Genomic DNA, 27,735 nt, shown 5'->3' on the forward strand with positions numbered 1-27,735 from the left:
AGTGAGCTCGATGTATTGGGAGATTTTATCTTTATCTGAGCTGATTTGTGACCACAAAATTTAGCCACACTTTGATGTGGTCTGAGAAGAGCTCAGAAAAAAAAGTTACAAACTCTCCGTCAGAATGAGCTCACTGACAGAGTCTCAGTTATCTCATTTTTCATCCAGAAATAGACAATGCAATTAGGAGTCTATAAAAAGCAAATGATGCAACATTTTTAATACAACGCAGTTGCAAAACAAAAAAAGATTGTTTCTATTTTGCCCTAAAATGCACCCAATCGTGTGTATATACTTAGGAGAAACAACAAATATTTGCTGTAAGTTTGGTCCTTAGGTGAATGTATGGGCTTCAAGGGGGCGAATAATGATCAATATAGGACTAGACTTTACAGCTAACAAAAAAGGGTGCATGAACAGCGCCACTCTCGCCCACAGGCCGTGTCTGGTAATGCAGCTCAGCTTTTATCCACTGAAAGCTGCAATAACAGAATCCATTTATTTAATCTTAAAGGGAAGGTGTCACTTTTTTTTTGTTTTGTTTTTTTTTTAATTAATAATAGGGATTATGAAATCAAGTATTCTTAATACAAAATTAAATTAACTGTTTATTTAGTTTTTATTTAATTCTAGTTTTACTGAAGCACTGGGAGCTGCCATCTTGGATTTGCTGTGAGTAAGGACAGTTACCTCAAATACAGCAGCCCCTGTGCATAGAAAACAGTTGACACTCTCTATCCCTGTCTCCTGCACTATGTCTGCTTCCTTCTGTGACCTGGACACGCCCCCTGAGCTGTCCAGATCACAGCAGATGGAGGAGATCAGCGCCATCTTTGTGGAGCGCACAGTGTATGCTGTGTGCTGCACATTCCCCCTGTCACCACCGGGATGCATGAGTACCGGCACCGGGCCACCGCCACTGCCCTCCCCTCTCCCCGCAGCTGCTGCTACCCTCTGTTACCCCGCCGCTGACACTCTCCCTCCCCCCCACCGCTACCTTCCCCCTCCCCGCCGCTTCCCCCAAACTTGTGCGCTCACCTCGGGCCTCCACTCCTCAGCTCAGCGGAGCATGGTATACTGTGGAGCAGTATACATGGGAGTACATGTAGCAAAGCACTAGAGGGATGCATCTGGCAGAGCACTGGGGGATGTGCGTGCGGAAGAGCATTGGGAGGCATGCGTGCGGCAGAGATTTGAGGGCGTGCGTGTGGCAGAGCATTGGGGGCGTGTGTGCGGCAGAACATTGGGGGCGTGTGTGCGGCAGAGCATTGGGGGCGTGTGTGCGGCAAAGCATTGGGGGGCATGCGTGCGGCAGAGTATTGGGGGCGTGAATACGGCACAGCATTGGGGGGCATGTGGCTTAGTATTGGGGGGCATGCGTGCGGCAGAGCATTGGGGGGCGTGTGGCTAAGTATTGGTGGGCATGCATGCGGCAGAGCATTGGGGGGGGTGAGTACGGCAGAATATTGGGGGCGTATGTGCGGCAAAGCATTGGGGGGCGTGCGTGCTGCAGTGCATTGCGGGCGTGTGTGCGGCAGAGCATTCCTGGCATGAGTACGGCAGAGCATTGGGGGCCGTGCAAGCAGCAGAGCATTGCTGGACTGGGGCGTGCAGAGCACTATGTGGGGAGCAATATGCAGCTGTCTTTGGTGACACTTTAGACATTACGATCACTTTGCGGTCACCATCAAAATGGCTCCGCACTGTGATCCTAAACTTCACCTTCCCTTATCTTTTTGGAAACACCCAGATTGGGAGGGGGGGGGGGGGGGTGACATCACACTCAGGAGAGCAGACTCCGCCCAATTTACTGCAGCTGTAATGTGAGCTAGTTCTACAGTACTTCTACAGTGGGATTTCTGTAGGATGTCAGCAGCTGCTCTCCCTAATGTTTAAGAGTGGAAAATATCAAACTTATTTTTTTTAACATATTTTGCTCAATTAAAAACAACTAATAATATCTAAACAAAACATTAAAACATTAATACTTTACATTTTTTCAGTTATTGATTTTTTTTTTTGGATGACACCTTCCCTTTTAATCGCATTTATCACCTACACAGCATAGGAGATACGTGCAGGATCACTGGGGGTCTCTCCATTGGGATCCCCACAGATTCCAAAACTGGGGGTCATAAACTCTCTTGTGAATGGAGCATGTAGTGCACAAGTCTGACCATTGCTGCATTCACTTCTATGGGACTGATGATAAAAGCTACTGCCATAGAAATACATGGAGTGAAGGCAATGATCATTTACACTTTGGGACCCCCATTCTCGGATATAGTGGCTGTCCCCAGCGATCATATAATTGTACAGGGGATAAATGTATTTAGTGGGAGCCTGAGAGCAAACAGAAGAGCTGCATAAATAAGGATTGAGTCCATCTTTCCTTATTTCCAATCTAGTGAGATGAAATGGTTAAATTCTGCAGCAAATGGAGAGAATGTGACGGTCCTGTTAAAGGGATATTTGCGGCAGCCCATTATTAGGATCATATTTATAATGTTAATCAGATACCGGGGCCAATCAGAGCAGCGGCAGCAGCGGGATCTAATGATAGGGACGGGGATATCTGTGCATCCGCTCCGCTGGTCCCTGCTGGAGACCCCACAATGCCATTAATTGTCTTTCTTCCTGGATAATTGCAGAGTTAAGCGAGTGGTATCGGTGCCGGGGAACATAAAGCACTAATGGAGGCAGCTGTAAGGCAGAGCACCTGCTAATGGAAGGCTATCATTTACTGCCAAGAAGATGGGCGCTACTTAATATTCACTGCTGGGGGGACACAGCCATCAGCGCTGACCATATCCAGGATTCATCTCCACCATTGGATCCTGACAGCAGAAATGATACAGTATAAAATATCCAGAAATGGATCAAAGGCATCAAATCGTCATTTCCACCCGAAATGTAAAACACTGTTTCATACAAGTGAGGAGAAGCCAAAAAAGTGATACTGAGCATCAGGAGTGGACCAGGACCCTGGACACCCCCCACACCCAGGAGACGCTTGGGGGGATAAATACAGTGAAAGTATTCGCCCCTTGAATTTTTCAACCTTTTCCCACATTTCAGGCTTCAAACATAAAGATAAAATGTTAATGTTCTAGTGAAGAATCAACAAGTGACACAATTGTGAAGATGAAGGAAATTTATTGTTTATTTTAAACTTTTATAAAAAATAAATAACTGGAAATTGTGGCGTGCAATATTATTCATCCCCTTTACTGTCAGTGCAGAAAACTCACTCCAGAAGTTGATTGAGGATCTTTGAATGATCCAATGTTGTCCTAAATGACTGATGATGATAAATATAAGCCCCTGTGTGTAATGAAGTCTCCGTATAATGCCCCTGCTCTGTGATACTCTCAGGGTTCTGTGTAAAGCGCAGAGAGCATCATGAAGGCCAAGGAACACAACAGCCAAGTCCGTGATACTGTTGTGGAGAACTTTAAAGCCGGATTTGGTTACAAAAACATTTCCACAACTTTAAACATCCCAAGAAGCACTGTGCAAGCGATCATATTGAAATGGAAGGAGCATCATACCACTGCAAATCTACCAAGACCCGGCCGTCCATCCAAACTATCATCTCACACAAGGAGAAGACTGATCAGAGATGCAGCCAAGAGGCCCATGATCCCTCTGGATGATCTGCAGAGATCTACAGCTGAGGTGGGAGAGTCTGTCCATAGGACAACAATCAGTCGTACACTGCACAAATCTGGCCTTTATGGAAGAGTGGCAAGAAGAAAGCCATTTCTCAAAAATATCCATAAAAAGTGTTGTTTAAAGTTTGCCACAAGCCACCTGGAGACACCAAACATGTGGAAGAAGGTGCTCTGGTCAGATGAAACCAAAATCCAACTTTTTGGGCACAATCCCAAACGATGTTTGGCGTAAAAGCAACACAGCTCATCAGCCTGAACACACCATCCCAACTGTCAAACATGGTAGAGGAAGCATCATGGTTTGGGCCTGCTTTTCTTCAGCAGGGACAGGGAAGATGGTTAAAATTGATGGGAAGATGGATGGAGCCAAATACAGGACCATTCTTGAAGAAAACCTGTTGGAGTCTGCAAAAGACCTGAGACTGGGACAGAGATTTGTCTTCCAACAAGACAATGATCCCAAACATAAAGCAAAATCTACAATGGAATGGTTCACAAATAAAGGTATCCAGGTGTTAGAATGGCCAAGTCACAGTCCAGACCTGAACCCAATCGAGAATCTGTGGAAAGAGCTGAAAACTGCTGTTCACAAACGCCTCCATCCAACCTCACTCAGCTCCAGCTGTTTACAAAGGAAGAATGGGCGAGAATTTCAGCCTCTCCATGTGCAAAACTGATAGACACATACCCCAAGAGACTGCAGCTGTAACCACAGCAAAAGGTGAAAAGGTGGTGCTACAAAGTATTAACTTACAGGGGATGAATAATATTGCACGCCCCAATTTTCAGTTATTTTTTTTTAAAAAAAAATTAAAATAAGCAATAAATATCGTTCAGCTTCACAATTGTGTCCACTTGTTGTTGAGTCTTCACCAGAACATTAAAATTTTTATCTTTATGTTTGAAGTCTGAAATGTGGGAAAAGGTTGAAAATTCAAGGGGGTGAATACTTTCACAAGGCACTGTATATTGTATTTCAGCAGTAGTGTCTCAACCTCCACCACACTTTGCATAGACCAGAAGATCTAACCTTAGGATGGTTGTTTTCCCATCGAGTTAGATGCAGATTGTTATTTCAATGCAACCCAGGAGCGGAACTTGAAGCTCGTGGAACGTGGATCTCATGGACCGTGAAACTCGTGGAATGTGAAGCTCGTGGAACGTGAAGCTCGTGGAACGTAAAGCTCGTGGAACGTAAAGCTCGTGGAACGTGAAGCTCGTGGAACGTGAAGCTCATGGAATGTGAAACTCGTGGAACATGAAGCTCATGGACCGTGAAGCTCGTGGAACGTGAAGCTCGTGGAACATGAAGCTCATGGAATGTGAAACTCGTGGAACGTGAAACTTGTGGAACATGAAGCTCATGAAACATGAAGCTCATGAACCCGAAGGCAAAACCTCCAACAGGGCCCCCAATTATTGCAGGTCTTTGATAGTAATGGTCTTTTCCCATAGGCCAAAGGTAGTTCTTAGGCCCCCTTGGCTCCAGGGTGCACATATGATGGCAAACCCAACACCTATTGTAGTTGCTCCTCTACTCTGGGGGCAGCTCGGCAGCCTGGATTCTGTGCGTTACTTATGGAGAATGGAGTGATTGTGTTCTTTCCATTTTCAAAGGTTGGAGGAGATCAAAAGAATCAATGGTGGGCACCAATGTCCCTGGTCACAGTCACGTGTGAGGTCTTACATATAAAGTGTATTTACAGCTCTGGAGGTGACTGGAGTGAGAGCAGGAGAACTAAAGGCGCCAATTAACATTATGTGAATGTCGGCAGAAGCCAAAGATTAAGGTGGGCTAGATAAGCATCTCAAGTGAAAGGATTGGTATTTAGAGGGCACAGAGAAATCTGGAGGGGATAGAGGTAATTGGAGGGCACAGACAGGTCTGGAGAGAGATAGAGGTGTCTTGAGTGAAAGGAGCAGCCTGGAAGGAGACAGAGTTGGTTGGTGGGGACAAAAGTGTCTGGTTGGAAAAGAAGCGACTGGAGGGGACAGGAGGGTGTGAAGGGAACAGAAGGATCTTGAATGGAGTCATGAGGTGGAAGATGGGTCTGGATAGGACAGGGGAGTCTGGGGGACAGAGGAGTTTGGCGAGGACAGAGGAGTCTGCCGAACAGAGGAGTTTGGAGGGTACATGGCAGTCTGAAGAGGACAGAGGAGTATGGAGAGGATAAAGGAGTCTGCAGAACAGAGGAGTCTGGAGAAGTCAGAAGACTCTGGAGCACAGGGGAGTATGGAGAGGACAGAGGATTCTGAAGAACAGAGGAGTCTGGAGGACACAAAGGAGTTTGGAGAGGACAGAGGAGTCTGGAGAATAGAGGAGTCTGGCAACGACAGAGGAGTCTGAAGATGACATGGGAGTCTGGAGAACAGGGGAGTCTGGAAGGGAAAGGGGAGTCTGGAGACGACAGGAGAGTTTGGAGAGGAGAGGAATCTTTAGAGGACAAAGGAATCTGGAGAACAGAGGAGTCTGGAGAGGACAGATGAGTCTGGAGAGGACAGATGAGTCTGGAGATGACAGAGGAGTCTGGAGAGGAAAGAGGAGTCTGGAGAGGAAAGAGGAGTCTGGAGAGGAAAGAGGAGTCTGGGAAAACAGGGAAGTCTGGAGAGGACAAAGGAGTCTGGAGGACAGAAGAGTTTAGAGAGGACAGAGTAGTCCAGAAAGGGAAGTCTGGAGAGGACAGAGGAGTCTGGAGGACAGAAGAGTTTAGAGAGGACGGAGTAGTCTGGAAAGGGAAGTCTGGAGAGGACATGGGAGTCTGGAGAACAAAGGAGTATGGGGATGACAGAGGAGTCTGAAGACCAGAGGTGTCTGGAGAACAAAAGAGTATGGAGAACAGAGGAGTCTGGAGAACAGGGGAGTCTGGAGAGAACAGGGGAGTCTGGAGAACAGAGGAGTCTGGAGAACAGGGGAGTCTGGAGAACAGAGGAGTCTGGAGAGAACAGGGGAGTCTGGAGAGAACAGGGGAGTCTGGAGAGAACAGGGGAGTCTGGAGAACAGGGGAGTCTGGAGAACAGAGGAGTCTGGAGAAAACAGGGGAGTCTGGAGAGAAAAGGGGAGTCTGGAGAGAACAGGGGAGTCTGGAGAGAACAGGGGAGTCTGGAGAGCAGGGGAGTCTGGAGAACAGGGGAGTCTGGAGGACAGAGAAGTCTGGAGAACAGGGGAGTCTGGAAAAAAGGGGAGTCTGGAGAACAAGGAGTATGGGGAGGACAGAGGAGTCTGGTGAACAGAAGTTTTTGGAGAACAGAAGAGTCTGGAGAAGACAAGAGTCTGGAGAAGGACAGAGGAGTCTGGAGAAGGACACAGGTATCTGGAAGAGACAGAGAGTAGTGATGAGCGAGCATGCTTGTCACTACTCGGTACTCGCACGAGTATCACTGTACTCGGGCTGCTCGGCGGGGACCGAGTAATCTCGCGATACTCGTGCTTTACTCGTGGTCTTCATTTCTGCATGTTGGCGCTCTTTTGAGAGCCAGCCCTCATGCAGGGATTGGCTGGCAGACCACTGCAATGCCACAGCCCTGTTAGTTGTGGAATTGCAGTGATTGGCCGGCCTGCACAGCGTCACCGAGCCTTTATATCGGCCGGCGCGCTGTGCTCTGCTCACAGCTATTCTGACAGTGAGTGTAGGGAGAGTGTCGCTGATTCAGGGAAAGCTTTGCGGCCCTTTATAGCTATTTCCGTAGCAGGGCTGCAAACAGTGTGACCAAAAGTCCTTCTCAGGACTATTCTAGTTGTATACAGGCAGGCAGGGTATAGCCAGGTCGGAGTACAGTAGCAGAGTCCTTCTCAGGACTATTGTTGCTATATACAGGCAGGGTATAGCCAGGTCTGAATACAGGCTAGTGACCAAAAGAGTCCTTGTCAGGACTATTGTAGCAGTATACAGGCAGGCAGGCAGGCAGGGTAGTGGTGACCGTATACCAGCCTTCATATCTGGGGCTGGTGTACACAGTGTAAAACAGTCCAGATAGTGTCTGACTTGTCTGTACTGTAATTGTCGCTCCCCAAAAAAACCTGTTAGTAGGTTATTATTGCGTCCGTGCTTGGTTTTTAAAACCGCACGTGTGTGCCTGTTGGTGGCAGCGTACAGGTGCACTGGTGTGCGTTTACCAAACTATTATATAACGCACAAGTGTAGTGTATAATACACGTCAGTCAGCAGTGGCTGATAGTGTCAGAGTTCTTAATTTTTGCTCCTAAAACCTGTGTTAGGTTATTATTGCGTCCGTGCTTGGTTTTTAAAACCGCACGTGTGTGCCTGTTGGTGGCAGCGTACAGGTGCACTGGTGTGCGTTTACCAAACTATTATATAACGCACAAGTGTAGTGTATAATACACGTCAGTCAGCAGTGGCTGATAGTGTCAGAGTTCTTAATTTTTGCTCCTAAAACCTGTGTTAGGTTATTATTGCGTCCGTGCTTGGTTTTTAAAACCGCACGTGTGTGCCTGTTGGTGGCAGCGTACAGGTGCACTGGTGTGCGTTTACCAAACTATTATATAACGCACAAGTGTAGTGTATAATACACGTCAGTCAGCAGTGGCTGATAGTGTCAGAGTTCTTAATTTTTGCTCCTAAAACCTGTGTTAGGTTATTATTGCGTCCGTGCTTGGTTTTTAAAACCGCACGTGTGTGCCTGTTGGTGGCAGCGTACAGGTGCACTGGTGTGCGTTTACCAAACTATTATATAACGCACAAGTGTAGTGTATAATACACGTCAGTCAGCAGTGGCTGATAGTGTCAGAGTTCTTAATTTTTGCTCCTAAAACCTGTGTTAGGTTATTATTGCGTCCGTGCTTGGTTTTTAAAACCGCACGTGTGTGCCTGTTGGTGGCAGCGTACAGGTGCACTGGTGTGCGTTTACCAAACTATTATATAACGCACAAGTGTAGTGTATAATACACGTCAGTCAGCAGTGGCTGATAGTGTCAGAGTTCTTAATTTTTGCTCCTAAAACCTGTGTTAGGTTATTATTGCGTCCGTGCTTGGTTTTTAAAACCGCACGTGTGTGCCTGTTGGTGGCAGCGTACAGGTGCACTTGTGTGCAATTTCCAGAAACTTTGATATAACGCACAAGTAGTGAATATACACGTCAGCAGTGCACAGCATTGCAAAATGCGCAAGGGCATTGGCAAGGAACAAGGAAGTGGACGTGATGGTGGTGCAGGCAGAGGCCGAGGTCGTGGGCAAGCTCTAATTTCGCCACAACAAAGGGCCACATCTAGTCGCTCGCACGTCCTGTCCCAAATTCTTGGGGACCGCAGCAGTACACCGCTCTTGAACCAAGACCAGTGTCAACAGGTTGTTAGTTGGATAGCGGATAATGCTTCCAGTCAGATTGGCACCACCACAAACACTCTGTCTTCCACACGGTCAAGTGTCAGTAGCCGTGATACTGCACCGCACATTTCTGAACCTGATCCTCCTTCCTACCACCAGGCTGAGTACACGTCCTCCTCGGACATTAATGATCCCACACTTGGACACTCGGAAGAGCTGTTCACGTTTCCATTCACACATTCTGGCCTCTCGCCAGCTCATATTGAAGTGGGTCATGAGGAGATCGTCTGTACAGATGGCCAAATATTTGAGCAGCCACGTTCTCACGAAGTTGGCAACGTGTCTCAACAAGTGGTGGACGATGATGAGACACAATTGTCAGCAAGTCAGGAGGAGGAGCAGGGTGCGGAAGAGGAAGACGACGTGGTGGATGATCCAGTAACTGACCCAACCTGGCAGGAGGATATGCAGAGCGAGGACAGCAGTGCACAGGGGGAGGGAGGCGTAGCATCACAACAGGCAGTAAGAAGCAGGGTGGTGGCCCCAGGCAGAAGTCAGGCAACCGTTCCCCGGAACAACACGACGACACAAGGTGCCTGTCCAAATGTTAGGTCTTCACGAGTCTGGCAGTTTTTTAAGTTGGATCCAGATGATTCAAAAAAGGCCATTTGCAACACCTGCCGTGCCAGCATCAGCAGGGGTACCAAAACTAGCAGCCTGACCACCACCATCATGATCAGGCACATGTCAGCCAAGCACCCGACTTTGTGGGAAGTACAACAGAGTCGAGGAGCAGTGCTTGCTGATGTCACTGCTACGTCTTCGCTGGTTGTGCATGCGAGCCAATCCTCTGTCCATGCTGCCTGCGAACAAGCCTCCTCCACTCCTGCACCTACAGTTGCCTACGCAGAAAGAACACCATCATCAAGCACGTCCTTGTCCCAGCGCAGCGTTCAGTTATCCATTCAGCAAACCTTTGAACGCAGGCGCAAATACACTGCCAACACCCCACATGCCACAGTTCTAAATGCTAACATTTCGCGACTGCTTGCGCTGGAAATGTTGCCTTTTAGGCTGGTGGAGACAGAAGCATTCCGTGACCTGATGGCGGCAGCTGTCCCACGTTACTCGGTCCCCAGCCGCCACTATTTCTCCCGGTGTGCCGTCCCCGCGTTGCATAACCACGTGTCACAAAACATCACACGTGCCCTGAACAACGCTGTTTCACCCAAGGTCCACCTAACCACAGACACGTGGACAAGTGCTTGTGGGCAAGGCCGCTACATCTCGTTGACGGCACACTGGGTTAATATTGTGGAAGCTGGGACCCAGTCTGAGCGAGGGACGCAACACGTCCTTCCCACACCAAGGTTTGCAGGCCCTACCTCAGTCAGTGTTTCACCCACACTCTACAGCTCCGGAATGTCATGCTCTTCAGCCTCCTCCTCCTCCTGCGCATCCTCATCCACTGTGCCCTCCACACCAGTCACAAGCTGGAAGCACTGCAGCACTGCCTCGGCGAAGCGGCAACAGGCTGTGCTGAAGCTAATCTGCATAGGTGACAAACCCCACAATGCAGAAGAGCTGTGGACAGCTCTGAAACAGCAGGCAGATCACTGGCTCACACCTCTGAACCTAAAGCCAGGAAAGGTCGTTTGTGACAATGGCCGGAACCTGGTGGCGGCTTTGAGGCGAGGCCAGCTGACACATGTTCCATGCGTGGCCCATGTGCTCAACCTCGTGGTTCAGCGGTTTATAAAGTCATACCCAGAGCTGTCTGATCTGCTGGTAAAAGTTCGCCGCCTGTCTGCACATTTTCGAAAGTCACCTACTGCTTCAGCCGGCCTTGCCGGCTTTCAGCGCCGTTTGCATCTTCCGGCTCACAGACTGGTGTGTGATGTCCCCACGCGTTGGAATTCAACTCTGCACATGTTGGTCAGGATATGTGAGCAGAAGAGGGCAGTTGTTGAGTACCTGCATCACCTAAGCCGTCGGGAAATGGGTCAAACTCCACACATAACACCTGAGGAGTGGAGATGGATGTCAGACCTATGTACCATCCTCCAAAACTTTGAGGACTCCACCAAGATGGTGAGTGGTGATGACGCCATTATTAGCGTCACCATACCGCTACTCTGCCTTCTAAAACGGTCCCTGCTGAAAAACAAACATGATGCATTGCAGGCGGAGCGCGATGAGTTGCAGCAAGAAACAGTAGTGGGTGTGGGTGATAACACACAGCCCAGCCTCGTCTCATCACAACGTGCAGTGGAGGACTATGACGAGGAGGAGGATGAAGACATGGAGCAACTCTCCGGCCAAATTGAGGATATGACATGCACACCAGTCATATCCTCGATTCAGCGTGGCTGGCCAGAGGACAGGGTAGATGAGGAGGAGGAGGAGGAGGAGGAGGAGGAGGAGGAGGACAGCATGTTCAGTCATCTTGTTGGTCAGGCTACTGAAGTCCTGGCTGTTAAGAGTCTGGCGCACATGGCTGACTTTATGGTAAGCTGCCTGTCTCGTGACCCTCGCGTTAAGAACATCTTGGCCGACAATCATTACTGGTTGGTAACACTGTTAGACCCACGCTACAAGGAGAACTTTTTGTCTCTTATTCCCGTGGAGGAGAGGTCAACCAAAATGCAGCAGTTTCGGAAGGCCATACTCACGGAAGTAGGCAAAGCATTCCCCTCACAAAACGCTAGCGGCATAGGTCAGGAATCAGTGGACAACCGAGGCGTACAGCCGAGAGAGGCACAAGTCCAATCCGCCAGAGGTAGGGGAACAGTCTTTAAGATGTGGGACAGTTTTCTCAGCCCCTCACGTACCACAGCCCCTGAGGTGCGGGGTAGTGCCACAAGAAATCCTAAGTTTGCCCAGATGCTGAAGGAGTACCTTGCAGATCGAACAACTGTACTCCGACATTCCTCTGTGCCTTACAATTATTGGGTATCCAAGCTGGACACGTGGCATGAATTGGCTCTCTACGCCTTGGAAGTCCTGGCCTGCCCTGCTGCTAGCGTTTTGTCAGAGCGTGTTTTTAGTGCCGCAGGTGGAATCATTACAGATAAACGCACCCGCCTGTCAACTGAAAATGCTGACAGGCTGACTCTGATAAAGATGAACAAGGGTTGGATTGGGCCAGACTTCACCACACCACCAGCAAATGAGAGCGGAATTTAAAGTTTGCCATGTACCTCCACTCACCCATGGGTACACTTCTCGACTTTGGATAATCGCTGGACTGCTCCTCCTTCTCCTCATGCGCCATCATGATGACCGTTACAATAGTTAGGTCTTTGTTTCAGGTATACCCCCAGTGGTAAATTTTTTCGCCCATTCTTTGCAGAATGGACATTACAACGACAGGAGACCCGCTCCTTTGCAATGGGAACAATGTTTTGAGGCCCTCATGCACGTCTCTACCCAGGGACAACGTGTAGCCTCCCAATTTTTGGCTGCCCTGCCTAAGGGCTATACTGAAATACACCCACTTCCTTAAAATGGACACTTAATGTTTTGAGGCCCTCATGCACGTCTCTACCCAGGGACAACGTGTAGCCTCCCAATTTTTGGCTGCCCTGCCTAAGGGCTATACTATAATACACCCACTTCCTTAAAATGGACACTTAATGTTTTGAGGCCCTCATGCACGTCTCTACCCAGGGACAATGTGGAGCCTCCCAATTTTTGGCTGCCCTGGCAAAGGGCTATACTGAAATAGACCCACTTCCTTACAATGGGCACTTCAGGTTTAAAGGCCATCATGCACGTCTCTACCCAGGGACAATGTGGAGCCTCCCAATTTTTGGCTGCCCTGCCTAAGGGCTATACTGAAATACACCCACTTCCTTAAAATGGACACTTAATGTTTTGAGGCCCTCATGCACGTCTCTACCCAGGGACAATGTGGAGCCTCCCAATTTTTGGCTGCCCTGGCAAAGGGCTATACTGAAATAGACCCACTTCCTTACAATGGGCACTTCAGGTTTAAAGGCCATCATGCACGTCTCTACCCAGGGACAATGTGGAGCCTCCCAATTTTTGGCTGCCCTGCCTAAGGGCTATACTATAATACACCCACTTCCTGACAATGGACACTTAATGTTTTGAGGCCCTCATGCACGTCTCTACCCAGGGACAATGTGGAGCCTCCCAATTTTTGGCTGCCCTGGCAAAGGGCTATACTGAAATAGACCCACTTCCTTACAATGGGCACTTCAGGTTTAAAGGCCATCATGCACGTCTCTATCCAGGGACAATGTGGAGCCTCCCAATTTTTGGCTGCCCTGCCTAAGGGCTATACTATAATACACCCACTTCCTTAAAATGGACACTTAATGTTTTGAGGCCCTCATGCACGTCTCTACCCAGGGACAATGTGGAGCCTCCCAATTTTTGGCTGCCCTGCCTAAGGGCTATACTATAATACACCCACTTCCTTAAAATGGACACTTAATGTTTTGAGGCCCTCATGCACGTCTCTACCCAGGGACAATGTGGAGCCTCCCAATTTTTGGCTGCCCTGGCAAAGGGCTATACTGAAATAGACCCACTTCCTTACAATGGGCACTTCAGGTTTAAAGGCCATCATGCACGTCTCTACCCAGGGACAATGTGGAGCCTCCCAATTTTTGGCTGCCCTGCCTAAGGGCTATACTATAATACACCCACTTCCTGACAATGGACACTTAATGTTTTGAGGCCCTCATGCACGTCTGTATGCAGGGGCATTGGTGAACCTCACAATTTAGGACTGCCCTGGCAAAGGAAAATACTACAAAGACTCACTTCCTCAAAATGGGCACATTAGACTCAAGAGGCCTTCATGTACGTCTCTTCTCAGGGACATCGGAGTGCCACACAATGTTTTCACGTAAAATCTTTCATGTATTGATCTCAAAAAGTAACATACACCAGCTCTATCTCACTATTGGGTATGTGCCCTTAACATTTCCGCCATGAAAAATCATTTTGGGGTCATTTTGGAAGGTTTTCTGGTGAGTCCGTAAAAATGGCGTAAAACGCGGACAAAATTGTTCACAGCTGTGACTTTTGAGTGATAAATGCTTCAAGGGGTCTTCCCCATGCTGTTGCCATGTCATTTGAGCACTCTTCTGAGACTTTTGTGACATTTTTAGGGTTTCTCCATGCTGCCGGGAGGTCATTTCACAAAAATACTCGGGTCTCCCATAGGATAACATTGGGCTCGTTGCTCGGGCCGAGTACACGAGTATCTTGGGAGGCTCGGCCCGAGCTTCGAGCACCCGAGCTTTTTAGTACTCGCTCATCACTAACAGAGAGGTCTAGTGGAGATAAAGGGGTCTGAAGAGATGTGTGGAGAAGATAGAGAGTGGGGAATGAGAAGAGTGTGGAGAACGGTTCTGGGGGAGACCGGGAGGTCTGATGTGGACAGAGGAGTCTGGAGGACAACAAAGCAATCTGAAGCACCCAAAGACATTTCTTGGGGACTGGGGACAGAGGAGTCTGGACGGAGTGGTCTGGAGGCAGCGATGTACTCCCCTCTCCTTCCTGAGAGCACACAGTAAGCGGAGCCTGAGTGCCGGTACATAGAGGGGATGGGGAAGAGCAGGTGGTGGCTGACATGTACTCGGTGGAGCCACCTTGGAGCACATAATTTGCAATCTTATTCCACATAATATTTGGACTGAACCAGTGAGCAATTGTTTAAAAATGGAGAATAAATGCCAATTTTCTTCAATCCCGGCGTTTTTGTAGCCGGTTAATGTCTGAGTATTGGAGCAATCTGAGCACATTCATTGTTACAGCCAGGTAATCATTATATTAAAGGGTGCAGCGATTGTTCCCAGGTTTTCTCATTCACTTTTTCCATTAGCGAGCGTCTGTGTACAGGAGATCCTTTCTAAAATTACAATGGAGGAGATAGAAAGGAGCGAAGATCAATGAACGGTTAAATGATGTCTTTTCACAAGCTCCATGCTCTATCAAATGGATTCCAGCTGCTCCGGCAAAAAAGTGAATAGGAACAAAGGAGATTAAGTATCACGATATGGGATTGTCCATACAACACTCTGGGGACGTTCCAGAGTTTCTCGGTATCAAATATGTCAAGGAAAACAAATGGAAAACCACACGGTCAGATGGCGAGCGGCGGCCACCTACTGAGCCGCCATCAGGGGGGCACCGGGCTGCGGAATTTTGGTTTTTCTTATTACAGACAGGTCAATAAATATCATCAGAGGTGGTCCAATATCTAAGACCAGAAATACATAATGGAGGGGTCTGGAGAGGACATAGGAGTGTGTAGAGTAGATGAGTCTGGAAAGGAAAGAGGAGTCTGGAGAATAGAGGAGTCTAGAGAGGACAGAGGAGTCTGGAGAATAGAGGAGTCTGGAGAGGACAGAGGAGTCTGGAGAGGACAGGGGAGTCTTGAGAGGACAGGGGAGTCTGGAGAGGACAGAGAGGTCTGGAGAGGACAGGAGATTCTGGAGAAGACAGAGGAGTTCAAAGAACAAAAGAGTCTAGAGAGGACAGGGGAATGGGGAGGGAACAGGGGAGTATGGAGAGGACATAGGAGTCCAGAGAATAGACAAGTCTAGAGAGGACAGAGGAGTATGGAGAGGACAGGGGAGTCTGGAGAATAGATGAGTCTGGAAAGGACAGAGGAGTATGGAGAACAGAGAAGTCTTTAGAGGACAGAGGAGTCTGAAGAATAGAGGAGTCTAGAAAAGACAGAGGAGTCTGGAGAACAGAGAAATCTAGAGAGGACAGAGGAGTCTGAAGAGCAGGGGATTCTGGAGAGGACACAGGAGTCTGGGGAACAGAGAAGTCTAGAGAGGACAGGGGAGTGTGGAGAGGACAGGGGAGTCTAGGGAACAGAGGAGTCTAGGGAGGACAGGGGAGTGGGAAGAGTACAGAGGTATATGGAGAGGGCAGAGGTATCTGGAGGACACAAAGACATCTGGTGGAGACAAAGGGGTCTGGAAAGGAGTGTGTAAAAAACAGAGGAGAGGACAGCAGGTATCTAGAGGAACCAGAGAGTTCTGGAGCAGATCGGGAGGTCTGATGGGGACTGCGGTATATAGAGAACAGAGCAATCTGGAGCACGAAAACCCCAATTATTACAGATCCGATAAGCCATTGGAATGGGACAATGACTTTTTGATTTTTGATGTGATTCCTGACTTGTCCTCATACCTCAACACTAGTTAGATGAATGGCGCCCGCCAAGGCAATCACTACGTTTATTAATGAAGAAGACTTGGTCCTTGTTGATGTTTCTCCACCCTTTTTGCTCTGGATCCCAAGAACCATCACCGAGAGGAAGAGGGGGTTCTGCTGTGGGACCCACCACCATGTACTGTATGTGCAAACCATAGTGAGACGTAAGGAGATATTCATGGATGGTGGAGAAGACACTAATGTATCTAAACTCCTTTGTAACATTTTGGTGGCCACATTGTTGCAAGTGGCCATCCAGCAGAGTAGCATAGGACTTTACAAGAACTCCATACCTGGAGGTAATGGCTTGGTGATCCTCCACGGTGTTTGACATGACTTGTCTGCTCAGATTTATCCATTTACCCACCCTGGACCTTGCTCTACAGACACGAATATCTGGCATCTGAAGGGAGACCACCTACTGGGGATTATCCTGAGAACAAGGACATCAGAGCTCTAGAGGCAAAGTCTGCACCTTTTTTGCCATGGTGCCACTAACTCAATAACAGGGACAGATATTTAAGGGAATCTACCAGCAGATAATCTATAGAAAGCAGGATATAGAGGCTGAATCACTGAATACAGCAAAGTGTCATTTATCAGGCTGTGTGCTGTTGTTTACATACGATGAGGGTTTTATCACTAGATGATTATGACTCCCAGGAAGTGAGCAGTTGTTTGACCCCTACTGTGATAAGCAGCTCACTGTCTATAGACTTTGTACATAGAGAGCTGTGTTGTGGGGGGGGGGGGCTGGCATTCTCAGCTATGCTACATTGCTAAATCAAAAAACAGGATAGCGCAGGATAAATGCACAGGATAGCACAGGATAAATGAACAGGATAGTGTAGAATAAATGCACAGGATAGCACATGTAGGGCAGGATAAATGCACAGGATACCGCAGAATAAATGCACAGGATAGCACAGGATAGATACCCAGTATAAATCCACAGGATAGCGCAGGTTAGATGCACAGCATAAGTGCACAGCATAGCGCAGGATAAATGCACATGATAGCGCAGGTTAGATGCACAGGATAAGTGCACAGGATAGCGCAGGTTAGATGTGTGACGCCCTGGCCTATCAGGTCATCACAGGGTATTGTGCAATCTGCCCTTCTGCACAGTATCCACCCTCCTTGGTTAACGGATCCCAGTCCTTTGGTGTTGCTAACAGCTTGTCCAATCAAAGTCCTAGGAACACTTCCCACTTGAACATGCCAGACACACCATTGGGGGGACTGAAGGGAATAGGGCCGCCTACATGGGGGGTTGGTGAGGATAAAGTGAGGACAGTGTCAGTGGAGAGTTGAGAGTGGAGAGTTGAGCTGAGGAGAGGAGGTGAAGTGGCTCTTGTGAGGAGAGGCCACGGAGGAGAACTCCTGCAGATACTAGGTGGCAGATCTTGGTCTGGGCCTGGTAGAAGCTGGAACCCCGGTTGCAGGGGATAGTGTCAGGGGGCATGGACTGCTGAGGAGGACAGCCGTTGGCCTTGAGCTATCACCGGGCAGGGGCCAGGGCATGACGGGGTACGTGGACTCCAAGCCGGAAAGTAGCTTCACGAGTTCCGGTAATTTACCTGACGGGGGTGAAGACTTCAAGTGTCATCCCCAACCCGCTCCAAAATCGGGGCACTAGCGCACCGATGGGATAGGACTTTCCCAATACTGTACAGTCCAAAAAAATCCTATGCGTGAACCCTGAGAGCAAGCTCACTCTGTTAGCCATACGGGTGAGCGGGACCCGGAGAGTTTAATACCAACGGGTCCAATCGAGACTAAGGTGCCAGAGATAGGGCTACAGACCAACAACAACACCAAGGACACGGACCAAAGCGTGCTCCCTGCAGACTACAGTGGTGATCAGAATTCTGGTTTACAAGCTGTCAGTGTGGTTATTCTGGGACTGAGTGAGTACATTGGAAACCCCCTGCACCTATCCCCCAACGGCACCCAAACAATATCCTACACCAACGGGCCCCGGGACACGAACCCCCTACCCACAGAGCGGTTAAACATCAGGCTGCCACACCATCGTCACCGGGCTCCCTAACGGCAGCGGTGGTCCCTCACATTACCACGCACCGTGGGTGGTGTCACAACCTTTCCAAAATCCCCCTGTACATATCTCCCTCCCTTCTTTTAATCAAGTGGCCGCGCGACCCCCGGGTCCGGAGACCCCTCGAGCCACCGCAGATCCAGATCCGAGCGGCGGCAGCAACCCAGCTGCTCGCACGGGGGCGGTACAGATGCACAGGATAAGTGCACAGGATAGCACAGGGTAAATGCACAGGATAGTGCAGGATAAATGTAGGATAAATGCACAGGATAGCGCAGGATAAATGTAGGATAAATGCACAGGATAGCGCAGGATAAGTGCACAGGATAGCGCAGGATAAGTGCATAGGATAGTGCAGGATAAATGTAGGACAAATGCACAGGATAGTGCAGGATAAATGCACAGGATAGCGCAGGATAAATGCATAGGATAGTGCAGGATAAATTTAGAATAAATGCACTGGATAGTGCAGGATAGATGCACAGGATAGCGCAGGATAAATGTAGGATAAATGCACAGGATAGTGCAGGATAAATGTAGGATAAATGCACAGGATAGCGCAGGATAAATGCACAGGATAGTGCAGGATAGCGCAGGATAAGTGCACAGGATAGCGCAGGATAAATGCACAGGCTAGCTGCACAGGATAGCGCAGTGCCATGGCTTACACCGGCTGCACCACACATGGGCTGCTCTCTGCTATTGCATCATCCCTTTATCAGAGCTTATCTATTAATTCAGTTTGCTGAAAGCACAAAACTACAAAGAAATGCAGAAATGTGAGTTCTCTCCGCAGCATATATGTGCTATGTGAAGCCCCGGAGGTGCAGGCGTCGCCCGCCTTCCTTGCTGCTCCATCGAGTCCATGCGAGGGATCATGTCGTCCAGTCACAGATCCTCCATCAGGCAGCAATCACCGCCACGTCTGTGCCAATGGATTTCTCTTCTGTAAAAAGTCAATGAAAATATCTTCTCTAGCTCTTAATTAACGCACTTATCCGCTGCTCGATATCCTCCATAGCTGCTCGCTGGTGGCCTCAGGAAGGAGGACGGAATGTTGTGGAGGTCCCATAGGAGAAGCCCTTGTGGATATTTGGGGGCCATAGAGAGGGAGGTCCTCGACCACACAAGAAGGCACCTATATGAAACACGGCACATGGTCAGTGCAGGGCTTGGGCACATAAGCCAAAGCTTTGAGGCCCAAATGAACCCTTCATACCATGAAGGATTTTTAAGGATCTCCTCCCCACTGACCCTACAACCAAGGACATGGCCATAACTGGTGCAGAGGTAACAGTATCCTAAAGTGGTTATCCTGGCACAATATATTATGGACGAATAAGTCATTATTATCAGATTAGTGGGTGAACGTGTGACGCCCTGGACCCCAGGGGTCACAGGTCACTACACGCACCACATACACCCCCACGCTAGAAAGGTATCACCAGTCAACCAAAAGACCTGATTGCCTCCCTCAGAGTCAGGCAGGCACACCAGGTGGGCGGAGCCAGGCGGAAAGACACGCCCCCCGAGGGGTCTGCTGGCCTGAGGCAGGAAAACAGTAAGGAGAGTTCAAGTTTAGAGTTTGAGGAGAGAGGAGTGCAGTTCCGTGTGGGGCCTGGGTTGGAGCCTAGGACCCCAGATCAGTCAGGCAGGCAGACGGTAGTGGCCGCCTGCAGGAGACCGGGAATACGACCAGCGGAACCGTAAGGGACCGGGACAGGGTAGTGGCCCACCAGAACTGAACCGGGGAGCTAACAGGATACCGGAGCACCAGGCAGGGTACTCAGACCCCGAACTAGGCAATAAGCCACCACCATAGTCAAATCAACTGATTGCGGTCTGGACCTCAGGGGTTCATTCCCACCTAAGTCCCGATTGAAGGCAACAGCCCAACCCGTCCGGATAGTAGCCACCACCAGAATCTAGAGATCCAAGGGCCAGCGTCTGCGGGCAAACGGGCTCCTAAGACACATACACGCCGGGGAGCGGGCTACCAGTGCCCAGGCATGGTAGCCAAAATCACATAAAGGTGCAGGAGAAAGGCGGACATTGCCAACCTATCTGGAGAAGCTGCAGCTGGCTGCGGGCCCCGTTTGTCACCCCGTTTGGTTTATCAGTGACTCTGTGTGGTTTAATCGTGAGTACACCAGTGCCATCAGGCACCGCACCGCGCTGCACTGCAACCCTGCCCCTGGACCCCGGCCTTCACCACCGGGCCCCGGGACCAACATTCCCTACCCACGGAGGGGTTAACACCTAGCTGCGCCCCTACACTGCTCCCGGGATTCCCCGTACCTTTACCGCAGCGGTGGTGTCCACCATCACCACCACCCGTGGGTGGCGTCACGAACATTCCCAAAAACAACCACCCCACAACCCCTGCGTGCACCGCCACTACTCCCTTCCAGAGCGACGTGACCCGAGCGGCTCGGCGGTCGCAGCCGAGGCCGCGGGGCGGTACAAACGACACCCAGCATCCCCAACACTGAACTGATATAGATGACTCCTCCCAAGGATATCATGCATGAAGAATCCCTTTAAGAAGTTGCCACCTCTGGACCCTTTACAGCTATATCCTTGGTTGTAGGGTCAGTGGAGAGGGGATACCTACAAATTCTCACCTTCCAGTGAAATAAACAGATGTAATGGCACCAGGTAGAGCCCCTTCTGAAATGACCTTTTAGGCAGGGACGTAAAAATTGTAGTTGCAAAGGACACAACCGCGACTAGGCCCGGGGCTACAGTGCGTCCGCTGACCCCCAGCGCCGGCTTCAGCTGGATGTGGGTCTGATGGTGCAGATCCAGCCAAAATGCATCATAGCAAGAAGACCCATCAGGTCCTTATGCTGCAATAAAATCTGCCGGCAAAACAGTGGCCAGCAGCAGCCACCCACTGCGCACTGGCTACAGAGGATGCCACCTGGCATGGGAGCGGAGGGAGGTGAGTAGAATGTTTACCAGGATGGGGGACATGTATATCGGGATGGGGACCATATACAGTTAGGTCCAGAAATATTTGGACAGTGACACAATTTTCGCGAGTTGGGCTCTGCATGCCACCACATTGGATTTGAAATGAAACCTCTACAACAGAATTCAAGTGCAGATTGTAACGTTTAATTTGAAGGTTTGAACAAAAATATCTGATAGAAATTGTAGGAATTGTCACATTTCTTTACAAACACTCCACATTTTAGGAGGTCAAAAGTAATTGGACAAATAAACCAAACCCAAACAAAATATTTTTATTTTCAATATTTTGTTGCGAATCCTTTGGAGGCAATCACTGCCTTAAGTCTGGAACCCATGGACATCACCAAACGCTGGGTTTCCTCCTTCTTAATGCTTTGCCAGGCCTTTACAGCCGCAGCCTTCAGGTCTTGCTTGTTTGTGGGTCTTTCCGTCTGAAGTCTGGATTTGAGCAAGTGAAATGCATGCTCAATTGGGTTAAGATCTGGTGATTGACTTGGCCATTGCAGAATGTTCCACTTTTTTGCACTCATGAACTCCTGGGTAGCTTTGGCTGTATGCTTGGGGTCATTGTCCATCTGTACTATGAAGCGCCGTCCGATCAACTTTGCGGCATTTGGCTGAATCTGGGCTGAAAGTATATCCCGGTACACTTCAGAATTCATCCGGCTACTCTTGTCTGCTGTTATGTCATCAATAAACACAAGTGACCCAGTGCCATTGAAAGCCATGCATGCCCATGCCATCACGTTGCCTCCACCATGTTTTACAGAGGATGTGGTGTGCCTTGGATCATGTGCCGTTCCCTTTCTTCTCCAAACTTTTTTCTTCCCATCATTCTGGTACAGGTTGATCTTGGTCTCATCTGTCCATAGAATACTTTTCCAGAACTGAGCTGGCTTCATGAGGTGTTTTTCAGCAAATGTAACTCTGCCCTGTCTATTTTTGGAATTGATGAATGGTTTGCATCTAGATGTGAACCCTTTGTATTTACTTTCATGGAGTCTTCTCTTTACTGTTGACTAAGGCTACTTTCACACTTGCGTTGAACGGTATCCGTTGCATTGCGTTGTGTAACGGATGCAACGGATGTGTTGCATATAGTGACACAACGGATGCAACGGATGCTGCAAAACAACGCAAGTCGTTTTGATTTTTTTTTTTTTTTTTTTCCCGGTTTTACCAGCGGCAGACTATAGTGAACGATCAGCTGATCGTTCCCTGCAGCCGGCCGCTGGGTGATCAGCTGATTGCTCCCAGTAGCCGGCCGCCGGGTGATCAGCTGATCGCTCCCGGCCGCCGGGTGATCAGCTGATCGCTCCCTGCAGCCGGCCGCCGGGTGATCAGCTGATCGCTCCCGCCCGCCGGGTGATCAGCTGATCGCTCCCGGCTGCCGGGTGATCAGCTGATCGCTCCCTGCAGCCGGCTGCCGGGTGATCAGCTGATCGCTCCCGGCCGCCGGGTGATCAGCTGATCGCTCCCTGCAGCCGGCCGCCGGGTGATCAGCTGATCGCTCCCGGCCGCCGGGTGATCAGCTGATCGCTCCCTGCAGCCGGCCGCCGGGTGATCAGCTGATCGCTGTCACTTGCCGGCGCCCGGGCATGCCGGCGGGCGGGCGCTCAGCTGAGCGCTGTGACTTGCCGGCGGCCGGGCATGCTGGTGGCCGGTCATTCAGCTGAGCGCTGTCGCTTGCCGACGGCCGGGCGCTCAGCTGAACGTTCGGCCACCGCGAGCCAAAATAAAGTTTGATTTAAAAAAAAAAAAAAAAAAAAAAAAGAGCATGCGCAGTGAAATCCAGAGGATTCCGCTGCTCAAAATAACGTTACATGCTGCGTTCCTCCCGCTGGGCGGAAGCAACGGAGCGTCGCCCAGCGGAAGCAACGCAGCTCCTTTTGGTACAATCCGTCACCCATACAAGTCTATGGGAAACAGCGGAATCCGTTAACGGATTCCGCTGTTTCCCAAAAGGGCGGATTGTAACGGAAGGAAAATAACGCAAGTGTGAAAGTACCCTTAGAGACAGATACACCTACTTCACTGAGAGTGTTCTGGACTTCAGTTGATGTTGTGAACGGGTTCTTCTTCACCAAAGAAAGTATGCGGCGATCATCCACCACTGTTGTCATCCGTGGACGCCCAGGCCTTTTTGAGTTCCCAAGCTCACCAGTCAATTCATTTTTTCTCAGAATGTACCCGACTGTTGATTTTGCTACTCCAAGCATGTCTGCTATCTCTCTGATGGATTTTTTCTTTTTTTTCAGCCTCAGGATGTTCTGCTTCACCTCAATTGAGAGTTCCTTAGACCGCATGTTGTTTGGTCACAGCAACAGCTTCCAAATTCAAAACCACACACCTGTAATCAACCCCAGACCTTTTATCTACTTTATTGATTACAGGTTAACGAGGGAGACGCCTTCAGAGTTAATTGCAGCCCTTAGAGTCCCTTGTCCAATTACTTTTGGTCCCTTGAAAAAGAGGAGGCTATGCATTACAGAGCTATGATTCCTAAACCCTTTCTCCGATTTGGATGTGAAAACTCTCATATTGCAGCTGGGAGTGTGCACTTTCAGCCCATATTATATATATAATTGTATTTCTGAACATGTTTTTGTAAACAGCTAAAATAACAAAACTTGTGTCACTGTCCAAATATTTCTGGCCCTGACTGTATATCAGCATTGGGGGCATATTCACCAGGAAGAGGGGCATATATACCAGGATGGGTCACATATTTACCAGGGTGGGGGGCATATATACCAGGATGGGGCACATATTTACCAGGGTGGGGGGCATATATACCAGGATGGGCCCAAGATAATGACATATATACCAGAATGCTGACATATATACCAGGATGTGGAACATATACTGTATAGTAGGATAAGGACATACATACCAGGATGGGGACAGATATACCAGGATTGAAGAGATATATACCAGAATGGGGAACATATATACCAGGATGAGGGACATATATACCAGGATGGAGGACATATATACCAGGATGGGCCCAAGATGAGGACATGCTATATATACCAGGACGGGGAAATATATACCAGGATATGGATCATATATAGTAGGATAAGGACATATATACCAAGATTGGAGATGTATACCAGGATGGAGAAAATATATACCAGGATGGGGCACATATACTCAAGGATGGACTCAGGATGGTGAACATATATACCAGGATGAGGACATATATACCAAGATGGAAACATATATACCAAGGTGGGGGAGATATATACCAGGATGGACCCAGGGTTGAGGACATCTATACCAGGATGGGGGACATATATACCAGGATAGGGGACCTTACTACATAATACAGGGAGGGGGGGGAGGACACACCTCTTATGTCGTCATAGGATTTAAAAGGCTACAAAAGTCCATACATCTGACCAACACATGGGTGGGCCAGGCCTAAATGTTGCACCAGGACCCATCAGACTCTAGTTGTGCCACTGCTTTTAGCAGCTGCTTCCGGGACACTTAGACCTTTGCAAGAAAGTTACAGTGTGATTCCCGCAGGGGCAGTTCACGCGCTGATTATTTTGTTGCATCCAGAGTAGTATGAATAGGATTTATTCTTTCTTTTAACATATAATGTATCTTATACACATGTATCAAAGATCGCAAATGACCCCGACTCAGACGATGACATCTAAAGGGGCTCATACTAGTGCAGATCCTGGGGGCTGCAGACTGCAAATCCAATAGCCAAGCATCAGAAAGTATACTAATAGGTGTGCTGATCTGATCCACAGCAGCACAGAGTTTTTCAGCACACAATTGTGCTAATCTTGTGAAAGGCGTAATGTCAGTGTTAGAACATACATGATATGGTGAGGGCATCCTGGGACCAGTAGTCCTACAAGAGCCTTTAAACCACATAAAAGGTGCACTCCCCGGGCTCCTGGGCTGATATCAGGCTCCACATTATCCCATCATGTAGTATTAATTTGTGCGCCTGCTGCACTGCCTTCTGGGAGATGCTGTCACCTCGCCGCACGACACGCTCTTAAAAATGTCAAAGCATTTTCTGCTACAATATATAGTTACGAGTTCAGCACCTGAGGCTCCGTGCGCGGATTACAGCAAATCTCTGACGACACATTATTTCATCCCGCTACAGGGAGAATACATTATCACGGATGAGCTCTGCAGCCAGGCGGACGGCACATGAACACGGAGGAGCTCTGCAGCCGGGCGGGCGGCACATGAACACGGAGGAGCTCTGCAGCCGGGCGGGCGGCACATGAACACGGAGGAGCTCTGCAGCCGGGCGGGCGGCACATGAACACGGAGGAGCTCTGCAGCCGGGCGGGCGGCACATGAACACGGAGGAGCTCTGCAGCCGGGCGGGCGACACATGAACACGGAGGAGCTCTGCAGCCGGGCGGCCGTCATATTATCACGGAGGAGCTTTGCAGCCGGGCAGGCAGCACATGAACACGGAGCAGCTCTGCAGCCGGACGGGCGGCACATGAACACGGAGGAGCTCTGCAGCCGGGCGAGCGGCACATGAACACGGAAGAGCTCTTCAGCCGGGCGGACGGCACATGAACACGGAGGAGCTCTGCAGCCGGGCGAGCGGCACATGAACACGGAGGAGCTCTTCAGCCGGGTGGGCGGCACATGACCACGGAGGAGCTCTGCAGCCGGGTGGGCAGCACATGAACACGAAGGAGCTCTGCAGCCGGGCGGGCGGCACATGAACACGGAGGAGCTCTGCAGCCGAGCGGGTGGCACATGGAAACGGAGGAGCTCTGCAGCCGAGCGAGCGGCACATGAACACGGAGGAGCTCTGCAGCTGGGCGGGCAGCACAAGAACACGGAGGAGCTCTGCAGCCGGGCGGGCAGCATAAGAACACAGAGGAGTTCTGCCGCCGGGCGGGCAGCACAAGAACACGGAGGAGCTCTGCAGCTGGGCTGGCAGCACAAGAACACGGAGGAGCTCTGCAGCCGGGCGGGCAGCACAAGAACACGGAGGAGCTCTGCAGCCGGGCGGGTGGCACATGAACACGGAGGAGCTCTGCAGCCGGGCGGGCGACACATGAACACCAAGGAGCTCTGCAGCCGGGCGGACGGCACATGAACACGGAGGAGCTCTGCAGCCGGGCGGCCGTCATATTATCACGGAGGAGCTTTGCAGCCGGGCTGGCAGCACAAGAACACGGAGGAGTTCTGCATCCGGGCGGGCAGCACAAGAACACGGAGGAGCTCTGCAGCCGGGCGGGTGGCACATGAACACGGAGGAGCTCTGCAGCCGGGCGGGCGACACATGAACACGAAGGAGCTCTGCAGCCGGGCGGGCGGCACATGAACATGGAGGAGCTCTGCAGCCGGGCGGCCGTGATATTATCACGGAGGAGCTTTGCAGCCGGGCTGGCAGCACATGAACACGGAGGAGTTCTGCATCCGGGCGGGCGGCACATGAACATGGAGGAGCTCTGCAGCTAAACGGGCGGCACATGAACACGGAGCAGCTCTGCAGCCGGGTGAGCGGCACATGAACACGGAGGAGCTATTCAGCCGGGCGGGCGGCACATGAACACGGAGGAGCTCTGCAGCTGAGCGGGCGGCACATGAACACGGAGGAGCTCTGCAGCCAGGCGGGCAGCACAAGAACACGGAGGAGCTCTGCAGCCAGGCGGGCAGCATAGGAACACGGAGGAGTTCTGCCGCCGGGCGGGAAGCACAAGAACACGGAGGAGCTCTGCAGCCGGGCGGGCAGCACAAGAACACGGAGGAGCTCTGCAGCCGGGCGGACGGCACATGAACATGGAGGAGCTCTGCAGCCGGGCGGGCAGCACAAGAACACGGAGGAGCTCTGCAGCCGGGCGGGCAGCACAAGAACACGGAGGAGTTCTGCCGCCGGGTGGGCAGCACAAGAACACGGAGGAGCTCTGCAGCCGGGCGGGCGGCACATGAACACGGAGGAGCTCTGCAGCTGAGCAGGTGGCACATGAACACGGAGGAGCTCTGCAGCCGGGCGGGCGGCACATGAACACGGAGGAGCTCTGCAGCCGGGCGGGCAGCACATGAACACGGAGGAGTTCTGCAGCCGGGCAGGCAGCACATTATCACGGAGGAGCTTTGCAGCCAGGCGGGCGGCACATGAACACGGAGGAGCTCTGCAGCCAGGCGGCACATGTCATGGAGACACTTATGGATGCCGGAGCTGCACTGGCAGCGCAGTAATTACATGGAGCAATTTTTAGAGGGATGAACGCACATAAAATTATTCTAAAATAGTTCCGTTTGCGTCATGGAGTCATTTGCCAGAAAAAAACACAACATTCCCCCCGCGTCCGTCTCCTGAACACAAAGCTCTCATTACCGCATCGATTTAATGGCAGCTTAATCCTCCACGACCTCGGTGACATTAGCAAAGGAAAACGCCACTGATGCAACTCCTCGAACGCCGGTGCACGGCACATCCAGCGCTATACTGTGCAGAAAGTCACCGGCACGTCCAGCACTATACTGTGCAGAAAGTCACCGGCACATCCAGCGCTATACTGTGCAGAAAGTC

At 50.3% G+C, this 27,735-nt stretch overlaps 1 protein-coding gene across 1 annotated transcript in view; it reads right to left on the reverse strand.

Annotated features, from left to right (window-relative positions):
* SORCS3 (sortilin related VPS10 domain containing receptor 3) overlaps positions 1 to 27,735 on the reverse strand; it is an 866,891-nt gene that overhangs the window by 757,849 nt on the left and 81,307 nt on the right. The window lies entirely within an intron of this gene.

This window comes from Anomaloglossus baeobatrachus, chromosome 5 (genome assembly GCF_048569485.1).
Source record: "Anomaloglossus baeobatrachus isolate aAnoBae1 chromosome 5, aAnoBae1.hap1, whole genome shotgun sequence".
In the NCBI taxonomy this organism is placed as follows: domain Eukaryota; kingdom Metazoa; phylum Chordata; class Amphibia; order Anura; family Aromobatidae; genus Anomaloglossus; species Anomaloglossus baeobatrachus.